General features: G+C 34.3%; 1 protein-coding gene across 2 annotated transcripts in view; it reads left to right on the top strand.

The window, feature by feature from the left end:
- BACH1 (BTB and CNC homology 1, basic leucine zipper transcription factor 1) overlaps positions 1-6,837 on the top strand; it is a 57,016-nt gene that overhangs the window by 18,481 nt on the left and 31,698 nt on the right. The window lies entirely within an intron of this gene.

Below are 6,837 nucleotides of genomic sequence, written 5' to 3'. Positions count from 1 at the left end.
CCTGTAATATCTGTGGCTCATACTGAGTGGTGAGGCTAGCTAGCCAGACTCCAATAGAATGGTAGTCTCATTGACTGGATGCGCCAGGGTTCTTTAGAACCCAAATTCTTGAATCAGGGATGCAAACAGGATCACTTCCTCCCTCTCTGAACACTCATTCCCCTCCTAGAAGAGAGAGCTGTTCTGGGATCAGCTTATTTGCCATTCTTTTCAGACTTCAAGAATAATGCCACTTTAAATTTATACAGTGTTCTTGTAGCACTCCTAAACTTTTCAAAGCATTTTAAACATTTATTTAGTTGAAAAATGATAATTGTATATATTTATGGGGTACAATGTGATGTTTTGCTATATGTGTACATTGTAGAAAGATTAAACCAAGCTAATTAACATATTCATCACCTCACTTATTTTTTGTGTGGAGAACCTTTAAATCTACTCTCTTAGCAATTTTGAAATGCAGTAGCCGTCCCCTTATCCATGGTTTCACTTTCTGCAGTTTCAGTTATCTGTGGTCAAACTAAGTCTGAAAATATTACATCTACTAGATATTTTGAGACATACCACATTCACATAACTTTTATAATTGTACATTGTTAAAATTGTTCTATTTTATTATTATTGTTAATCTCTTACTATGCCTAATTTATAAGTTAAACTTTATCATAGGTATGTATGTAGAGGAAGGAATAGTACATATAGAGTTTGTTACAATCTGGAGTTTCAGGCATCTACTGGGAGTCTTGGAATGTATCCCCCAGGGATAAAGGTGGCTACTGTATACATTATTAATTATGGCCACTGTACAAAGAACTTTTATGTTTCATTCTTGTTCCTTCTTCTCAATCCCAGGTTTTGGTGCTTTGTTTGCTATGTGAAAGGCACACAAATAATGTAAATACATAAACACTCGAGTGTTACAAAATAGAAATTAATTGCTAATAGTTTCTGTTAATATTTGAGAGTAACTAATAGACTGTGATAAATGGCCAGTGTAGGCTTCTGAAGTGGTATTAGTTTTTTGGATAACATTTGGAAAGACTTGTAATACTGCCCCAATAATTTTTGTCTCGATAAAATGCAGTCATATTTACCTACTCAGTAGTTCCTCAAATACTGTTTGAACTGAGATATATTTTAGCTTTATTCATAGGCCCCAAATTATTACTTATTCGACTGAATCTTATGGGATATAATGAAAAGTAGTTATTGAGAGCTCTGGTGGAAATTCTGTAGCTTGGAAATCTCCATTTTAGAAATGATTATTTTGACTCTCAAGTTAACATAAATAATAAAAAATGGACTTAACAATTTTTAGTTGTAGCTATGTATAATACATTGAGACATCATAGCCCTATGTCAGGGATTAGTGGATTAGGTTATTTTAAAAGAAAGCCTTTTACTTTAGTACTTCTGCTTGAATTAAAGAGTGTCAAGTCTGTGATTCATGTGATACACTAATTGCTCTACTATAACTGCTGCTTTATTTAATTAAAATTGTTACTTAACATTCTTTTCACTCTTAACCTCCTCCCTCTCCCTTTTTGACTCAAGTTTATTAGGAGTTGGTGTATGGTTGGGAATTTGAAGGGCCCCTTTTTATTGTTTTGTCTTTTCAGTTACTTTGCATACTATGTGTGTCAAATCTTAAACCTACAGAGGATCATTCCGACCTTGAACTAATTTTAGGGCTTTCACCTCTAGGCAGTTGGAAATAAATAATTTGGATTATGGTAATAATTTCTACAGTTTGAAAACAAAATGGCATGTGAAAAATCTTTAATTTATTATAGACATAGGACACGGACACTTAATACTCTGTATTTAAAGCAACTTTTGGTGAAATTTATAACTGTAGACTACGTTCAGCGCAGTTTAGTGTCAGATTCCTTTTAAATGGTATTTGAGATTGGTTATAAAATCCGAAAACCGTTAATTAGAAATTATTAGAAATATTAGAAATACTAGAAATTATTAGAAATATTAGAATTAGAATTATTAGAAATATTAGAAATATCACCAAATATTTAATAAGGAAAAATTTGCTATTCCGTAAATGCCCATTTAATCTGTTTGTCTAATAGTGTTCATTTGCAATACACACAGAATATTCAAGGCATTTCCCTGTACCTGCTTTTTCATACCTCCTCACTTGTACCCACCCCTCCCCCCACATATGACTTAGGTCTTGTAACATGAATTGAAATGTCATATTTGGACCTGGGAGCAGAGACCTTTTCAACCTTTAAGTTACTGACCGTCTCATGGCTTCAGTTTCCTTATCTGTAACTAAGGCAGGTCATCCTAAATGAATGTGCTTTTTTAATTAGAAATTGTTTATCTTTGTGAAATTAGCAATTATCTTGGGCAGGCTTGTGCAGTTTTAATATTTTCTTTTTACCTTGTTGAGATCCTTATTAGGCTTATTGAGTTTTTATTGTTACAGGAAGCGTTAAGTCAGATAACTTACAGAAGATCATATAGATGATGATATCAGTAGAGCCTTAATTATATCCCATTGCTGCTGGTAGTATTACAATAACCTAAATTAAAACTTGATTTCCTTTTGTCTTTCATAATTCTATAAGTTTGTTTAGCACTTCATACTTTTCAAAGGGCTTTGTGAGACAAGTAGGGCAAGAGCTACCTACTTGAGCTATCTACCCTAGTTTCACTGATGTGCGTTTGTCCTCGTTCACGTGGCTAGACCTACCTTGATGGGTCTTTCCTCCTTATTTTCCTGTAGTAGGGTTCTCTTTTTTCCAACATTGTCATCTTTTTATTTTGGGTTTCTACAAAATTTAATTTATTCTTTAGTAATTACTGTGAAGAGACTGTTGTGTTTTAGAGTTTCCCATGAATTTGCCATGTAGTAACAAATCAATATCTGCTGATGACTGGAGGAAACATCTGTTATAAAGGGGGGAAAAGTAATTGCCGTTCTTTGGGAGGCTTCAAGACAATCGAAATAAATGTGAACTACATTTTTAACCAGGACGCTTTTTTTTTTGTTCATAGATATTCTAGTACTCTTCTGATTGTAAAGTAATATGTGTTATGGTTAAGAACTGGAATGCAGAAACAACAAAATAATTTACCTACATCTAAGCATTGTCAATATTTTGATATCTATCCTAAGAAGGTGTGTGTGAGGGTGGCAACCAAGTTTTCTGGACATGTCACATTTAAGATGCCTGTTAGACATATAGGTAGTAATTTGAGCATGCAATTGAATACATCAGTAAGAAGTTCAACAGAGAAGTGGAGATTAGATCAAATATAGAGGAGAGGTCGGAGGACTAAGCGCTGGGCTGTCCAGGATTTAGAGGTTTGGAGGAGGGTCTATCAAAGAAAATTGGTAAGTGGCTGCCGTTAATGTAGGTGGGAAACCAGAGGATTGTGGTATCCTGGAAGCCAAGTGAAGAAAAAGTTTCAGGGAGGGAATGACCAATCTGTTGAATGTTACTGAAATGCTGAGTAAGAAGGCTAAAAATTTGCCATTTGGCAGTTTGGAGGACATTGAGCTTCATGAAATGGTTTCCATGGAGTACAGGGGAAAAGGACTGACTTGAGTGGGCTCAAGTGAAATTTGAAATAGAGGGAAGTGGATACAGTGTGAATATAAATGGCTCTTTTGGAAGTTCTACTATAAAGAGGAACAGAGAATTATAGATGGAGGGGTGTAGAGAGAGTCAAGAAATTTTAAGAGAGGATTCATTATGGTACGTTTTGTGTGATGATAGGAATGCTATATATTCATTTTTTTCTCATTTTTTCCTCGGTGAGACTTTGTAGAAGTTTGTCAGTTTTATTGGTTTTCTCAAAGAATCAGCTCTTGATTTAATCCATCAGTTCTACTAAAAGCAAATGCGAAATTTTATTATGTGAATGATTTTCTTCATGGAAGTTTAATAAATTTCATCAGATTCTGTAAGATGGAGAATCAGTGCTCTTGTGGTTTGCCAGTTCAAGAGCTGATTGTTCTAGAGGATACCCTTAGATTTTTAAAGAATCTGTTATTGCCATCTATCAATATTAAAAAATAGTATGCCTAACATTGTTCCCAAACAGGAAGGTATCTTACTGTATTTTTTCTACCTTCCCCATCTCTTAGTTTTCTAAAAATCTAAGATTTTAGTTCAGGATTGATTTTTCTCTATCAAATGCCTTTTTACTTGAAGAATCTTTAAAAAGTTGCATTAAGACTCACAACCAAGTTGTCAACAATTAACATTTAACTAAGTTTTGCTAGTTTTGTTCACTATCTAACTGTATTTTAAGTTCGTCCCTTTGGTAAAAGTAATACATGTTCTTGGCTTTTAAAAAATATACAGAGAGCAACCTTATCTGCTGCGCCTCACCCTTCCGCTGATTCTGCTTCACAGATGTATGCAAAGTTTACTCATTTCTGCTGTTTAATTGTTTTGGTGGCTATTTCTATCTCTCTAAGATGTTTATACCTCAGTTTATCGACCTAAGACATTATCCGTAGACTTCCTGTTACCATGGATGATGATTTTGTTTGCTTCTACCATCCCCCCCACCTATATTTATAAGCATATCATTTCGATTTCTGCTCTTGGTCACCTGAAACTCCAGCCTCCAGCTCTAAACGTGTGTGTGTGTGTGTGTGTGTGTGTGTGTGTGTGTGTGTGTTGATCTCATTAATCTAAGGCAGTATCTTTTGACCCTGCACGTGATAAGTAAGCCATACAGAAATACTACTTTTCCATTCTCTCTGATTTCTTCTCCCAGCCTTGTCAGTTTTACTCTTATTTTGTCAAAGTTAATAATATTTACATTCTATTCTGTAACTATAATTAAATCTTCTATTATTTCTCTATTATGAAAATTGAAAGCCAATTAGCAGTGTTTGTTACCATCCCTGTGCTGTGTCAGTGCTGGGCACTGAGCTAGGTAGTTGCTCTCACACTTCTTTGCCTGCAGCTACTCAAAAAACATTTCTAGCATCAAATTCAAATAATAGGTAATGATTATTTAGCACTCATTATATGCCTAGCATTGCCCTAAGATTATATATATTATTTCATTTGAACTTTCCAACAAAAAGTACTATTCTTGTTCCGAGTTTGCCAGGAAAAAAATTGTCACAGAGATGTAAAGTAACTTGCTCAACTGGCAGTTTATCAAGTTATAAACCGCGATTTTCTGCTGTCCACCCCTAGTTATTTGTCGAGCAGCTAGCTGTTATGTTAGTGAGGTTCTGATAGAGTCTTTAAATCCTTTTGTATCCTCTCTGACAACTGTCTGTCTTTCTCATCTCTAGCCTCTGATTATGAGATTTTAAGGATATCTGAGGTATAAGCATTTAGAAAATGATGTAGGCATACCTTGGAGGAGGCTGAGTTGGGGAATTTCGGTCTTTTGGGGAATTTTTGGGAATTTTCATTCTTTGCCTTTCTTTCTTCCCCTTTGAGTTTTTGCAGGAGCCTTAAGTTAACTGAGGTAGTAACTATTGCACCTCCCTCTCTGCCAGTTAGTTGCTCATTTTAGAAAACCTACAGTTAATGTCATATTTAATGGTGAAATACTGAACACTATCCTTGTAAGAGAATAAGATGAGGACAACTACTGTCACCATTCTCGCTGTTTAGTCCTTGCAATAGGGAATAAAAAGAACTAAGAAGCATAAAAATGGGAAAGAAGTAAAACTATCTCTGTTTGCAGAAAACATGATTGTGTGCATACAAATCCTAAGGAATCTACAAAGTAACTATCAATACTAGTAAGTGAATTAAGTAAGGTTGCAGAATTCATGGTTCATATTTTAAAAAATAATTTGTGTTTACATAGTAGTAGCAAAAAACCAGAAAATGAATTTTAAGAACCAACTCTATTTACAGTAACTACAAAAAAACAAAAAACCCACAAGATACTTAGGAATAAATACAACAAAAGCTGTGCAATCATTCTTTACTAAAAAGATCATAATGCCGAAAAAGAAGTAAATGGAGAGAGATGCCATGTTCATGTACTGGAGGACTCAATTTTTTAAATATTGGTTCTCCCCAAATTGACATATAGTTTCATTGCAATCTTAACCAAAATTCTGTCATCTCTTATAACTCAATACTAAGAATAAAAAAGCCCAGGTGAATTAAACAGACATTTTACAAAAGAAGATATACAAATGGCTAATAAAGCACATGTGAAGATGCTCAACATCATTACTCAACAGGAAATGCAAACTAAAGCTCTAGTGAGATATGAAATATGTCCATGCAAATGTTCATTGATGCTTTATGACAATAATCCCAAACTGAGACCAATGCAATCTTTATCAGTACTCCATCACAGTCAAATGGATAAACAAATTGTGGCATATCCGTATAATGGAATATTATCCAGCAATAGAAAGGAACAAACATCTGTATACAACAACATGAGTGAATCTCAAAATCATTAAGTTGAGTGAAAGAAATCTGAAACAAGTACATAATGTGTGATTCCAATTATATAAAAAGAAAATGCACATTAATCTGTGGTGATATAAAGCAAATCATTGGTTACCTGGAGCCAGAGGCACAGGAGAGGAGAGACCTTGAAGGGACATGTGCAATTTTGAGGAGTAATGGAAATTTCTGTATCTTGATTGTGGTGGTGGTGGTTTTACGCACATGTAAAATTGTCAAAGCTCATTCAGTTGCGTGCTTTTAAATAGACACAGTTCATTCTATTAATATATGAATCATAATTCAAAGTTGATTAAGAAATAGTGACTGACAAATGCTAGATATAAAATACATACGCAGTAAGTAAGCTTTGTTGGTGTGGACCAATTTTAGTTGCTAGTTTCTATTTTCATAACATAAAGAT

This window comes from Propithecus coquereli, unplaced genomic scaffold (genome assembly GCF_000956105.1).
Source record: "Propithecus coquereli isolate 6110/MARCELLA unplaced genomic scaffold, Pcoq_1.0 Scaffold54, whole genome shotgun sequence".
Taxonomy (NCBI): Eukaryota; Metazoa; Chordata; class Mammalia; order Primates; family Indriidae; genus Propithecus; species Propithecus coquereli.
This window is presented reverse-complemented; position numbering and strand designations above follow the sequence as displayed.